At 39.0% G+C, this 14,838-nt stretch overlaps 1 non-coding gene across 1 annotated transcript; it reads right to left on the reverse strand.

The window, feature by feature from the left end:
- Window positions 1-1,694: 1,694 nt before the first annotated feature.
- Window positions 1,695-5,263, reverse strand: LOC104425740. The gene is made up of 6 exons (XR_005547473.1): window positions 5,137-5,263; window positions 4,518-4,607; window positions 4,219-4,278; window positions 4,030-4,127; window positions 3,144-3,460; window positions 1,695-2,342 (listed from the first exon to the last, which is right to left on the reverse strand). It is a non-coding gene; the product is annotated as a hypothetical protein (transcript).
- Window positions 5,264-14,838: the final 9,575 nt, after the last annotated feature.

Raw genomic sequence — 14,838 nt, forward strand, 5'->3', positions numbered from 1 at the left:
TACGCCTTGATATCAAAACTCTACAAGATCATGTTTGAGACTCGACAAAGAAAGAGAAAGCTTTAGAATTCAAGGATGGAGATCCTCCTCCATTATTTATGATCTCTAATCCTATTAAGTCCTTTATACTACAATAGCACCACCAAGCTCGTCCAACTTCAAGGTTTAGGAGAACTTGTCCTAAAAATCTTAATAATTTGCCAATATAGTCATATACCTATCATTTAAATATTTAGCTGGAAAAACTACATTGGCAAATTATCAAAATATTTAAAATTAAAAGGCAAATCATCAAAAAGTTTAGAATTAAACTGACACAATTGAAAATATTAGAACTGAAATGGCCTTCATATAATGGGTTTAAGATTTTTTGGACAATTAATGAATTTAGGATTTTTCGGACAATTTCTCCTAAATTTTGAAGTTGTAGTTGGGCTGATGGCGAATTCTATTGCTATTTTTAAGAATCAAAAGAGACTACTAGTCTAAAAGGCAGGGGAATCTAAGGGCCGGCTCATACTTCAAGATATTTATCCACGATGATAATCCAATAAAAGGCTCCTCAGATTTTATTTTATTTTTAAACAAAATCTGACCAGAGTCTAGTGAAGGGTTTGAAGTTTTTTATTTTCCCAAAAGAATGTAGCAAAAATCCTTTCAAGGGTATTTTTTAAATCAAAGTTGTTTTCAAATGTACTATTAAATTACACTTTAGAAAACATTATTTGCATTTCAAAAAAAAAAAAAAACTCTCTAAAGTATTTTGTATTTGCTCGAAGGCATTTTTTCAAAAGCCTAACAAAACGCAGCTGAGGTCTTCTTGTTATTCTTTGGTGAGGAGAGAGAAGCAGAGAAGTTGAGAAAGCAAATTCGAAGGTGCCTCTCTTTGCATTTCGAAGAGTGTACGGACAATAATCGCGACCTCCATTTCGTTCTTTTTAGGCGCTAATTCTTTTGTTTTTTCCTAATTTATTTATCTTTATATTACATTTTTACTTTGTTTTTGGCCCATGCGAAGTTTTATTCGAGAAATGATTTTCTTTTTTGGAGTTTCTTCGGCTTCTAATTGGATTGAACTTGGATGGTCAAAATATTCAGTTCACTTCAAATATAAGTCAAGCGGGAGTACGATTATTAAATTTTCTTTGTCAATTTGGGTTGGGTTGAAAACATAGGATCTGAAATTCGTGCCTTTCATAGGAGTATCATCAGGGATCAATGTGCTATTAGTAGTCTGTCTCTCTTGATTTTGAAAAATAGCAATTGCCATTTTGCAATGGATAGTCCAACCGTAACTTCACATTTCAAATCACAAAAGGTCAGCTTCAATTTTGTAAATGATGATTATCCATATGATGATCATCCATCAGTCCAACCGTCACTTCAAAGTTCAAATCAGAGAAAATCAGCTTAAATTTTGTAAAAGAAAAATACGCAGGCCGGGCATGTGGACCAGAAACTACGGTAGTGACTAATAGAAATTGATACTAAAAGAAATTAATAAGAGCCTCCACCAAATTATTTAAAAAAAAAAAAGAAAAGGAAACCCGAATTAGAGGCGCTCCGATCTGGGAATAAAGGGACATCGCCACGTAAGCGATAGGCATCGCTTCTTCAATTGACATGCGTTGGGAACAAGTACATTTTGGTAGGGGCTGTAGAAACACATCCTACAGCCATCAAAGTATAGGAAAAAACACGAAGTGCGAATGCAAGGTTCATTCGTGTGTTCCACCCGCTAATCTGGCTTTCAAAATCGAAGGCATACGCAGAAAACGTCTCTGTTAATAATTCGAACAATGAAATCGGTTTACATCAGGGTGGAGCCGACCAATTCAGTCTCATGATAATCAATCACTTTGTGTCTACTGCATTTGTAAACACACTTTTTCCTAGTAATAATGATGCGTTGTTTTTCAGTTCATTTTAGCTCGACATCGCAATGTTCATGTGCCCATATCTTTGCATCACCCTCTTGGTGGCAAGTGCAGCGGCTTCACTTGCGCGCAACGTTCCACTTGCCATGATTGCCGCAAATTCTGCAGTAATCTCCTCCTGCACCTTGCTCCGTGCATCTCCCAGAGGATCTCCTGGTACAGGATCGACTTTTGCAGCGGCAGAATCACTTGCAGCTAGGGCTTTTTCATCCTTAGACTCCTTAGCACACTCCCCAGATTGCTGTTTCTTATCCACATCTGTGGCTTTGGTTTTCTTCACAGGTGCACTAGGAGTACTGCCGAAGGACTTGGTAACATCGGGGGTCGAGGATGGAAGCCTAAATTGTGGAAGTTGAGGAACGGCTCCCGCTGTCAAAGTCGTCTCCAGGTTCTGTATCATAGGCACTGCAGTAAAAACCAGAAGTATGTCATTCAATGGAACACATTCACAAGCAGCAGACCCCGGTTATACAATTTAGAAATCCCAAAGCCACCACAAGGAACCAAACAATACGCGACGACATCCGCAACAATATGAGGAACTAGAGCACGTTGACCTTATGACCAAAAAAAAAAGGAGGACGTTAACCTTGATGATGATTGCCAGACTTGAGAACTTTTACCACCCCTTCAACTTAATCTCTCACAAACATGCAATAATTTGTAGGGATACATCATGCTCAAAATGTTCCAGGGCAAGATTCTATGTGCCTATCACCTGCCCTTTTATAATTCCAAGATGAGAAGGAAAAGAGCGAGGTCCTTCCCTCACATGACATGAAGACAATATTGCCGTGCAGTCACCTACCAAATGGATAATCCATGTAGGGGTATCTCATCCCCATGTTCTCCCAAAAAAAAAAGCAAGAGCAAGTACACTCAATCAACATCACATGCAGAAATCTCCCTTATTTCATAGAGGAACTATGGTTCATCACAACACCAGATAATCACTCAGCACACTGAGGAATAACAAACAGTAATATACAACCTACAGGCATAGTGGGGCCCATATCCAAACTCAATCATAGGGAGAATAGGACAGGTGATTTCCAGTTGTATCACACTACTAGCGTAGCGCAACAGCATGTTAATCCAACCAATTCCTTTAGTTTATGGAAAAAGAAGTCAACACACAATTGAGGGAACATCTTGGCCAGAAACACTAGAAACAGAAATCAAGTATCACAGTTAAAATGGACTTACATATCAAAGCACCCATTGGGCTACTCATGACCTCATTAGGAAGCTGCAAAATATAGTCTGGAATGGTTGAACCCACTAAAAATTGGGCTACCTCATTACTGAAGTTGCTACAATTGTGAGTGAGCAGGCTATATGTTTCAGCTGTGTATCAAGGACTGATCTCCTGTAAATACATCTCGAACACATCTTCTGGCACATGTGTGACACCCAATTCTACAACAAGAATGGGAGTACCATACGGCGTTGACCCAACAGGAGCATGCTGTATACCTCCTCCAAAGTAGTATTCATTACCATACACTACCACTCCAGTATGCCTGTGTTCGAAAAAATTCAAATCATTGATGTCAGTAAGATAAAGAGATCTGCATACTGGCTTTTCTTTTTTCTAAAGGGAAAGGCATGTCATGTTGCCCCTGCTTCTGGTTAAAAAAAAATCCAGATTAAATGTAACACATGAGGTCAATCGTGCTTCGTCTCACAAGTTGCTGAAACCCAATTGGCTAAATAACAATTTCTAACTGACCAACATATAAACCTTCAATTAATTCCTCCTTCATTCATCAATGCAGCTTACTGCAGGCCAAATAGACATGGACCCCTCACAAAGCAAGAGTACTCAATATCATCAAGAAACACTAAGATGAAAAGAATTTCAGTACCAAAGATCCAAATTAAATAACGTCTCTATTTGCCCGCCCCCCAACCCCTCTTTTTCCGCGACCACAAAAAAAAAAAACAACAATAATAAAATACCAGAAGCAGCTTAAAATACAATTTCAAGATGTACTGCTTGGAGCTTGTGCACCCAGAAGCAGCATTTTCATGAGAACAAGAAGACTTAACAAATAGACATCTTTCCCTCCTCTGACTGCAATCCACTTACCAGATGCCCTCAATCGCCTTTCCCAAGAAAGATGTGGAAAGCTGTCAAGCAAGACCTTGGCTCAGGTCATACACATTCAAAGTAACCCTGTGACCCTCCTGCCATATTCAGAATAATTTGTCACTACATTCACACGATGCACCAACAGATACGAGAAACCAAAGTATGCCACTGAAACGTTTCATTTACCTCAGCCATATGAGTTTCAAAACTCCCAAATGCGGACAGTGAGAGTGTCACCTACAAGGACTAAACAAATCAAAGGACCAACATCATTAAAACCAGCACTACAGCCACGCAAGTAATAAAGCAAGGCCTCACAAGTCACAACTACACTGAGAAACTAAACAAGAACTGACTACTTTTGCCTATAGATAATGCATTGCAGCAGTGCAGCTATTTTTTCAGCAAAATTAACCGAATGACCAACTTCGTTTTACACCTTTCAGAGAGAGAGAGAGAGAGAGAGAGAGAGAGAGAGAGTATACCAATTAAGGGGATCCAAGATTCGATGAAGAAAATTATCATGTCTAATTTCCAATTGAACCAACAGCAAACCATCTCATTCAGATCAGAACCTGATTATATAAACAACTGACAAACCATCATCCTCTGGGACGATATTCTGCTATACGCTTCAAACAAAAGACTGCAGTAAGTTCGTATGCCAAGCCCAAGACGATTTCACAGTCTGACCAAACAGAATTGACTCCCTTTCACCCCGCATTCGCCGGACAGCTAAACAATCGCCGGCTTAAATCCCCCCGCGCGCCCAAACCAATATCCCAAACGGAAGATACAGAGATCGGTGGAATCTAACCGCAGAAATTTGCATAGCAGCAAACATAAAATGCAAGACGCGGACGCCACGAAGAATCTAGACTTTCACGTGGGAAACGCGGCTCGAATCTTTTTAGCTGACGCACGCAAAACCGATCGATCCGAGCGCAAATCGAAAACGGGAATGCTTCAATTCGCGAACGGAAACCCCATTCTCGAACGGAATGCACCCGTTCCCCAACCCCCGCCCGCGAGACGCCTCCGGTCGGGAGAATTGCCAGGACCGCCGCGCAGGACGCGACCCAGAGAGAGAGAGAGAGAGATTACCTGAGAGAAACACGGGAAAGCGAAGCGGCGCCGAGGCAAACGGTGGAGAGAGAGAGAGGGGGGGAAGGACGACGACGCGAGAAGGGATAAAGCTTGCTGGCCACGAATGAGGAGGAAACTGACGCGGGGGATTTGGAGGATTTCCAGTCATCTTTATGTCGTGGGGCGTGGGTGGGGGTCGTTGGAGTTTTCCAGAACCCCCGGTCCTATTCTCGTTCCCTCGCACGCCTTTCACGACTTTCTAATAATAAGAGGGCCAATTCCCTAAAATACCTAAATCCTAAATTTGCCCCGAACCCCCCAAAGGTCTAGTCCCGCCCCAAAATTTTCCTGTCTAAAAAAAAAAAAAAAAATCACCAATTTTTAATCTATTTTCAAATCTATCTCATAGTCCAGTCCCACCTTAATATGGCATTTCCAAATTGATAATAATTATACATCGACAAGGCGACATAGAAAATTATCTTCAAAATAAAACAGTTATAGAATATAAAAATTAGAGGCGACTAATCACGGTTTTTAGACAAACGGCTAATGGGAGCAAATTTAGGACTAGAGTAAAAGTAGATGATTTTCTTTTCAACAAAAAAATGGATAGAATCGAGATTAGACTTACAATTTGGGGTTTTTATCTAAGACAAAAGAAAAGTTCATTGTGGATTTCGGACTAAACCTAAAGTTTGAGATTTTTTCTAAAACCAAAAAAAAAAAAAATATATATATATATATATATATATATATATATATTAGGGTAAATTTACAACTAAACCTAAAGTTTGGGATTTTTTCCAAGATAAAAAAAAAAATGAGGTAGAATCGAGACTAAACCTAAATTTAGGACTAGAGTAAAAGTAGATTATTTAACAATTTTTTTTTTTTTCAAATTAACCTCTTTTTTTGGGGGGGGGGGGGTCATTTAAGCTTCGTTCATTTTCCAGAAAATGAATGATTTAAAAAGCATTTTTCAAAAAATCATCTCTTATATCACTTGTAAAAATAAATGAACAAAAAATATTTATTTTTCGATTATAAAAATAATTTCTAGTAATTGATTATTTTAAGTGATACATATGATCATTTTATGAAAATGTCTTTCAAATATATTTTTTTTCGTGAACAAATGAAGTCTTGGAAACAAACACTTCTTTATGAAATACGCTATCTGTTTGCCTAACTCTCAATTAACTTCATTAATCATGCGTATTTCGTGTATTAATTTGATTATTCTTTTAGTTATATGCAATGCTTCTTCCTTTTGACTTTTTTCTCACCGTGTGACTCTCTATGTAGGACCGACACGGACACGGACACGCGACACGCGACACGACACGACACGACACGCCAACACGTCATTTCTAAAAAAATAGAAAATTCCGATACGTTCCGACACGTTATATATTAAATATATATTTTATATATAAATGCAAAAAATAATAGGGTTAATACCCTGAAAAACCCCAAACTGGTACACTTGTGACAAATTTACCCCAAACTATTTTTTCGACCACCAAAAACCCCAAACTGGTATACCTTTGACAAATTTACCCTAAACTGGTACACTTGTGACAAATTCACCCTATATTAGTTTTCGTTAAATTTTATTCTCAAATTATTAAGTTAAATGACACGTGACAGTTAATCGGTATACCAATTTAGGATTTTACGCTCCGTTTGTCACAGTTTACAATTTTTGTGATTTTTTTATGGTATTAATCCAATTTAGCAGAGAGTATATTTGTCACAAATTTACCAGTTTAGGGTTTTTTGCAGTCGAATAAATTAGTTTGGGGTAAATTTGTCATAAATGTACCAGTTTAGGGTTTTTTATAGTCAGTCGGGGTAAATTTGTCACAGATTTACCAGTTTGGGTTTTTCAGGGTATTAACCCAAAATAATAATAATAAAAAGAGCATATAATTAATTTATACTAAAAATATTAATCCAACATTTGTTAATATCATCCATTGTTTTAATTTGACAGAGATTGAATGAGAAATTCAAAAATTGCAAACATAAAAGAGTAAATTTGAAGGAACATGTCTTGTTTTCTTACACTTGTCGGAGATTAGTGAGATTTCTTATAGTCCCAGATAGAGTTCGGAGTTCATGATATAGACTGGCTTGGAACTCCTCTACAAAACAAGGTTTGAGAAAAATAAAAATCCAGGACAAGGGAAATAACTAAATTCGCCATGGAAAATGTGAGAGATAACTCACAAACTACTGACATAAACCAAAAAAGATAACTCGCAGGCGATGCCTGTGAGAGGCGGAAAGAAGAAAAAAAAATCACAACTTTAAGTCTGCGAGGGTGGCAGAGCGACACCGACGATAAGAGGGAAGTTCCATTGTCACTTATGGGAAGGTCAAAACTTATAAGTGAGAAACTTAAGAGTGAGAATTTTCTTCTTTCCTCTTTATTTTTGTTATTTTCATTGTTTTTTCATATATTTATATTTTGACCCCTCAAGTATTGAAAATTTTTAAAATTGACCTCATGCGTGTTGAAATCGCATGTCGGAATTCGGACTCGCGTGTCAGAAAGAGTTGACCACGTGTCGGATTTCCCGACACTCGTTGACCGCGTGTCGGACACGTGTCGAAGTGTCGGACACAACACGAAGGCTTCCGGAGAGTGTCGGTGCTTCTTAGGTGACTCTCTCCCTCCGCGAAGTTTCCACTGCATTCCCAAACATGTGGCAGTTCGAGCAGACGAGAACGCTCTCGAGCTTTCCTTCATGAAATCGTTTCGACTTATCTTTTTCTTGGGCCAACTCAAAAAATAAAAAGAAACAAATAGCTCCCAAATTTTGATTTTATTTATTTATTTAATTTAATCCCTAAGCTATTAGTAAATGTTCAATGTGGCCTTCAATTTGCTCAAACGACAAATCAGACACTATTTATATGTCGAGTTTGATTTTTAAAATTGATGAGTTAATATGTCTATCTTTTTATCCTTCTACATTAAAAATGGAAAAAATAAATAAAGATATTGACATGTCCATTGTTATTCGATGACGTAGGTTATTATTTCCATATTTAATACGAATATATTATGTGGATAATGCACGTGTAACTCTATCTCTCTCTCTCTTTTTCAATTTTTCAAACTTAACGAATTGAAAGCAAAATTTTGTACTGAGAGAGTGCAAAGAAGGATTTTTTTGGTATACCTTACTTTTTTTGTTTTCATATTTAAGGAATATCAATTATCAATAACAATAACTCAATCAATAATACCATCCTAGACATGATTTACTCCAAAAAAAAAAAAAAAAAAAATGAACAATGGACAATTTCATTAAGCTTATTTTATTCGATAAATATATTCAGACTTCACGAGTTCGGATCGTTGGTCGGTTATTACCCGAAACATACATATGAATTGTCCGGGTCAGGACCCGTTCTAAAGTAGGGCGGGCAGGACCTTCTCATACGCTTTTATGAGATGAAGTGGGTCGTGGCTTAGCTCAACTGGGCCCAAAATCAATCGATGGAACTAGGTGTAGCCCAAGCCCAAAAGCAAAACGACACCGCTTCTCAGGATTCGTGGTTAACAATGCACGTGGAACGTTGAGCAGAAAAAAGTGTTTTACCGACGCACGCGTCGTAATTCCGTATAAATTTTGGGGATATTGATGTTTAACTGATCTCTAATCTCTCCATATGAGAAATATGGTGAACAAAATTTTACTACCTATTCTGTGCTGAAAGTTAAAACGCATCGAGTTAAACATATCAAGTCGTGTGAATTTATGTTTTTTTTTTTTGTGATTATGTCACTAGATCAAAGAAAAAGGGTGACGGTTCGATCTGGTTCGAGAACTAAGTTGAACCGGTGCTTCTAGACCGGTGATAAAGGGTACCGATTCCAATCATGGCTGCGAACTCCTCAAGACAAATACATCAACATGGGTGTGATGTTTTCTAGTTTCTTTAAATGGTTCCTCATCTGTTGTGGAATTTTGCACCTACAGTTAATCAAATGGGCTGTGAAAATATCGAGTTTAGATATTAGTTCCGGATTTGCGATATCAGTAATATTTATATTTTCTTGGATCTCAAACTGTATATTTTTCCTTTGAATTCCGTTAGTTTAAACATACATAAGGTCTAAATTTGAAACTGATCATTGGTTATTCTATCTTGCTTTTACTTTGTCATGTAACGAGATGGTTTATGACATGACATTGCATTGTGTAACTATAATTGAATACCAAGCATCGTGTGGCGAGATTACTATTATATACATGTTAATTTAGACAAATGGATAATAACATGGATGGTCCGTGAGTGGGTAAACATAAGTCAAGCATAAAACAACAAATAGATATTTGATAAATATAGATAAATGGGCCGCACTTTTTCCACCCATCTTTTGGTCTAGAGCGCTCTTTTTTGTATTTTAAATATACTATCCATTATGGGGCCTATTACTCCTATTACAAGTGGTCTCTTTTATTATTTGGTCAACTCTTTTTATCTTGTTTCTTCTTATTTTGTCCTTGTGTGTTCGTTTCCCTTCTCATTCTCAACTCTTGCAAGTCTCTCTCCATTTTCTCTCTTGCAAGTCATCTTCTTCTTTCTACACCTCCCATCTCCTCAAGTTGCAAGGCATTGAGAAGTTGAATATCTGTGATGTCAACCCCATTGTCCTCCGCACTTTTGCTGGCTCTAGCATCGGGCTCACTGTTGACCTCCCCAACAACCCCCTTTTCTCCGCCACATGCAAGCCTCCTCTTGCGCTATGGAAGTTAAAAACACCTGATGGAACCTTGATGAGGCATCCAAGGTTTGCCTATGAAATCCATTCCACCATTATAAGCATCCTCCTGGTCTTCTTCTTAATATGCATTCCTAATTCCGCACTTCCTTTGCTTTCGAACTGCCACCGCGTGGGATTGAAGTCCCAAGTTTGGCTCCTCGAGCTTCATCAACGACAAAAGCGGGTTCATCTTCACCCTATCGTTCCCACAGCCACCCCCATCGCCCGGCCCTTGTGTTTTGGAGTCAAACTGAGTCGATTTGTACCCCCTCAAAGCACCCGTTTGGAGTCTAGGGATGTGCTCTACACTATTAACTTCACCATTGGCTGGTTGTCTAGCGTGGCGAGACACAAGGACCATGTAGTTGATGTAATCATTTAAGTTTGAGAACTTGCCAAACATGTTATCTCAAGACAAAATAATGATGCCGCAACTGGACGTCTCTCTCTCGAGAACTTGACCGTTAGAGGCAACTGGTCCACGACCAACCGCGAATTGAAGAATGATCTTTTTGTGAGGCTTGCTAGGATTGCCAATGTATATTTACCTTATCTTTGTGAATTCGATCTTTATTATTGTGAATGCAAGCCAACCTTGTCTCAATGCCCTGCGACTTGAGGAGCGGGGAGGCATAAAAAGAAGAGAATAACCTGCAAAAGAGAAGATAGAGAGACAATTTGCAAGAGCCAAGAACCAAAGCAAGCATGGAAAAGAAGGACAGTGGGACCCGTGAGGACAAAAAAGAGAAACAAAATAAAAGGAGTTGACAATTAAGAGAGGATATTTTGTAGAATTATAACATAAATGATGGGCCTCACAAGGAATAATACAATTAAAAAAAAAAAGAATGTTTAAGCTAAATGAGGAGTGAAAAAAACGCAACTCTTAATATAATGCTACTTTTTTATAATGCAAAACACGACAAGTGATATGTACAATTACAAACGAGAGTGATGTAACTATAAGTAACTATAATTAAAGTTGAAGTTCTTATTTGACTATTGAAAAATAATCAAAGAATTAAAGACACGAATATGCAGCGGCTTTCCCTTACATTAGTCATCATTTTACCTTGCTAATCTTCTGACTAGAGAACCATTATAAAAAAAAAAAAAAAAACCATCACGTTCTTTTTCAATTTGAAATGATAGGGACAAAAAAGAGGTCAAAACCATGATACTAAAATCTCAAGTCACTATAAGCAAATTCAAATTCACTAAAAGAGTGAAAACATTAGACCTCTAGAAGAATCTCCTAGTAGGTTTTGAAAGGCGGTTATTAATACTTAAAAAATATTAGGTGCCCAAGTGTAGACACCTCAATATCATACTAATCTATCTAGCATCCAACACCTATCGTTTTGGATCATTAATCAGATACCCTTGTATTACCTCTCTTCAATTAATGTTTTTACTAATTTTTTTCTTCTTTTTCCTTTTTTCTTCTTCTTCTTCCTCCTTTCACTCCGTCAAAGACTTCCTCCTTTCATTCTGCCGGACACTTAATCTAGCGGATCACCTTCCACCACCACTTCACCGTCATCTCAATCCTCCATCATCGAGCTCAAGTTTCGTTGGTGAACTTGAGCCTCGTACTTTGAATCTAAGCTCGAGTTGAGCCCTAGATTTGTGATCTAAAGCTCAGCTCGACCTCGAATCTTCGAGGTCAACCAGGGTCGACGTAAGCAATGGACGAGGCAAAGGCGGAGGTGGATTTGGAGGTGGTGGCGTGGCTCATCGATGCGACGGAGGGCCTCAAGCTCCTAGCCGACACGGGTGCCGATGCGGAGGGCACGAGAGGAGTTGGACAGGAGGCGGCGACGCTAGAGGTCGGAGAAGAAAGTGGCGAAGATGGAGGCGATGTGCAAAGGTGGCCCAAAATGACACGTGTCGGGTGTTAAATGGACTTTATGATGCTGAGGTGCCTATACTTGAGCACCTAATATTTTCTCGTACGTACAGGCTTGTGTCCTGATCACACTTGAATGATTCAAAATTCACCTGAATTGAAGGATCGGATCTGATTCCATCTACATAGTCTTCTCCCTCCGTCTCTATCTTGCTCTCGTCCGAGCTTCCCCTGCCACAGGAGAAAGGATAAGGATCAGGAATCCTTCGATCTCTCGAGGTTCGCTGTCGTCTTCACCGCCTCTCCGATTCTCTCCATCCGCTCCGCCCTTTCCCTTTCCGTCGCCTGTCCAGCTCCACTCTCGATGGCGGAGAGGAGTCGGCTCAGATAATGGAGGAGTTTCGATCCGTGGCCATCGAAGACGACGAGCCCGAGCAAATCTCCGAGTCTTTCATCTGCTGCGTTTGCCTGTGAGTGCTCTCTCTCTCTTTCCCTCCGGATTGAAACGTAGCGAGGGTACATGCCTTGGTCCGTTTGGACGGCGTGTCTGCATCTTGCAGCAGTCCGTGGTGGTTTCGTGTGAATTCGGACGATTTTGCATGTGCGCATGCGATTGCGTCTTGCGGTTTTCGCAAAGATGGAGCCTTTTCTTTTTCTGTGTGCGCGCTGCTCGCGATTGGTATTGTCTTGGACAATAACCAGTTTGCTAATTGACGCTGAAGTTTACACGGACGGGGGGAGGAGGGAGAATAAAAGGAGAGAGGGGGGGTTGATGAACTGATACGAGAAGGCGTTTTATTTTTGCGTTCTCGCTTAGGTTTTTGGAGAGCGTCGATCAAGCTCTAAAAAGTTGCCTCAGTGGGTTTTGAAATCGGTACTATATATAGTGGGGCCCTCCGGAAAAGCTGGATTTTGATGGATGGCTCTGTAACAGGAAACGCCTTTTGACTATAGGTTGCGGCTTTGCCTTTTTGATCATAGGTTGTGGCTTCCTTTTTGGCCTTTCTGACTTTAAACCGTCGCTTCCTTTTTTGTTGTCGTGTATCTTTCCCGTTGTCTCTCTTACATCAAATGATAAATACCAGAGATAAAATGTTGTCTTGGTTCTGATTTTTGAATTCCAGGATTTGTTCTTCGATTGCAGGTTTCATTGTGCTTCCCTTGTGTCTTCTTTAATCGCAAATGGGCTGTTCGTCTGATAATTTCTAGTTGAGATGTCTAGATAACGACTGACATGGCTTCTGTAGTTGATGTACTTTTTTCTAAATTTGTTACAACGGAAGCTTAGATTTCGACTATGATAATTCCATAAAATTTGCAGTGGGCTTTTCTTCTCTCTTGGATTTTTTTATGTTCTCAATTTCACGGTTGTGTATTGTGAATAAAGTTAGCTGCTGCTTCCTCGGTTTAAACGATTAACTTCTATGTCTCGTCTCGTATTTTCTAATGCAAATGACGAAATTTTTGTTACAAAAGTATAATTTGTCATTCAATGTGAAGGTCTAGTATATAAAATTACTCATGTAAACAACATAAGAAGTAAACTCCAGTTGCAACAATGGTGATCATCCTCTAAGAAATTGCACCATGCAATGCCTGAACCCGAGTTAGTGACATTGGGTTTGGGTCCTATTATTTTTTTCTTCTTTTTTTATATGTCACCTTAATGTTGCTTGTGTATTTGAGCAGCTATTTGTTATTATATCCGGGAGAAGCAGTTTCACCATTCTATTCTCATCATGCTTCAGGGACCTTCTTTACATGCCAGTCATATTAGGTAAGGAGCTTCTATTTTCCACATACACATGGAAGTTTCTCGATCTGCTTATTAACAAATTGCTCGTTTCCTTTGATGCAGCTTGTGGCCATATTTCCTGTTTCTGGTGTGTACATCGATGAATGAGTAGTGTACTTGAGACCAAATGTGCATTGTGTCGGCAACCATACCTTCACTTTCCCAGTATTTGTCTGTTACTTCACTTTTTGCTGCTTAAGATGTATCCTGATTCCTATAGGAGAAGGGAGATGCTAACATTAAGTGAGTTCTCTATGTTCGCTTGCCTGCTCTTAGCTATGTAAAATACCTGTCGAACAATATTGCCCATGAAAAGGACTTGGCCAGATTTATTAAGTTTATGATCTGTTTATGTCAAGGAGGAATTTGTTGATTGATTTCATGAAAAAGGATCTAGAAGGCCATACTTGCTTTTAATTTTCACTTCTTTTCCACATCTTATCGCAAGGTGAAGGAGGGCTTAGCTAGCTGATTGTGCACTTGCAAAACAAGTGGCGTTGCTTGTCTGCTGGTTGTACCTTTTCACTCCATAGCTTTGTCTTCCCCTTTCAAATTTGTTCTTACATAACATTTGTACTAAACGCTTTGAACTTAGATAAACTCCATAGTTTTCTCATGCAATGTCTATCTTGTTCTATGTACTAAATGGGGCCTTAATTTTCAGAAGCATTTGTGGCATTACGGCGGGTGTTGGAGTAGATGCTTAACGTTCTATCCTTTAAGCCTTAATATGCAGTTCTAGATGATTGTCATATTCTGTCATATGAGTATGATTTCTGCACCTTTTAAATATTGAAGCAATTAAACAACCTGATGAGGTATATGAGAATGTTCCTTTCAGGATGGTTGCTGACAGCTCCTTCTTAAGCTTGATCACAATTTCTTGTCCCATTTAATCATGCATATGAGAATCATCAGATCCACTGGTTATTATGATTCTAGGCTGATTCTTCTACTGGCTTAGTTTTATTAAAACATTGCACAGATCAACTTTTCTGAGATCCTTCCCCCCCTACCTTTGTCTGCTCCAGAGGAAGAAAAGAAAATGGGAACTTTCTCTCCGCAGTTTGATGCTCTTACGTGGAGATCAGGCGGCGATGAGGAACAACAAAAGTTATCCCATTCTTCACAATCACACATGACATGTTTGGGCCCTAACTCATCAATGGACACTGGGTCTTTTAGAAATGGTGAACCCCATGCGAGTAAGGTGCAATCAGAGCCTGTTGAGGGTATTGATAGTTACAGTCCAAGCAGTCCCAAACAAGACTTGAAACGAGAACGTGATAT

Source organism: Eucalyptus grandis, chromosome 11 (assembly GCF_016545825.1).
Source record: "Eucalyptus grandis isolate ANBG69807.140 chromosome 11, ASM1654582v1, whole genome shotgun sequence".
Taxonomy (NCBI): domain Eukaryota; kingdom Viridiplantae; phylum Streptophyta; class Magnoliopsida; order Myrtales; family Myrtaceae; genus Eucalyptus; species Eucalyptus grandis.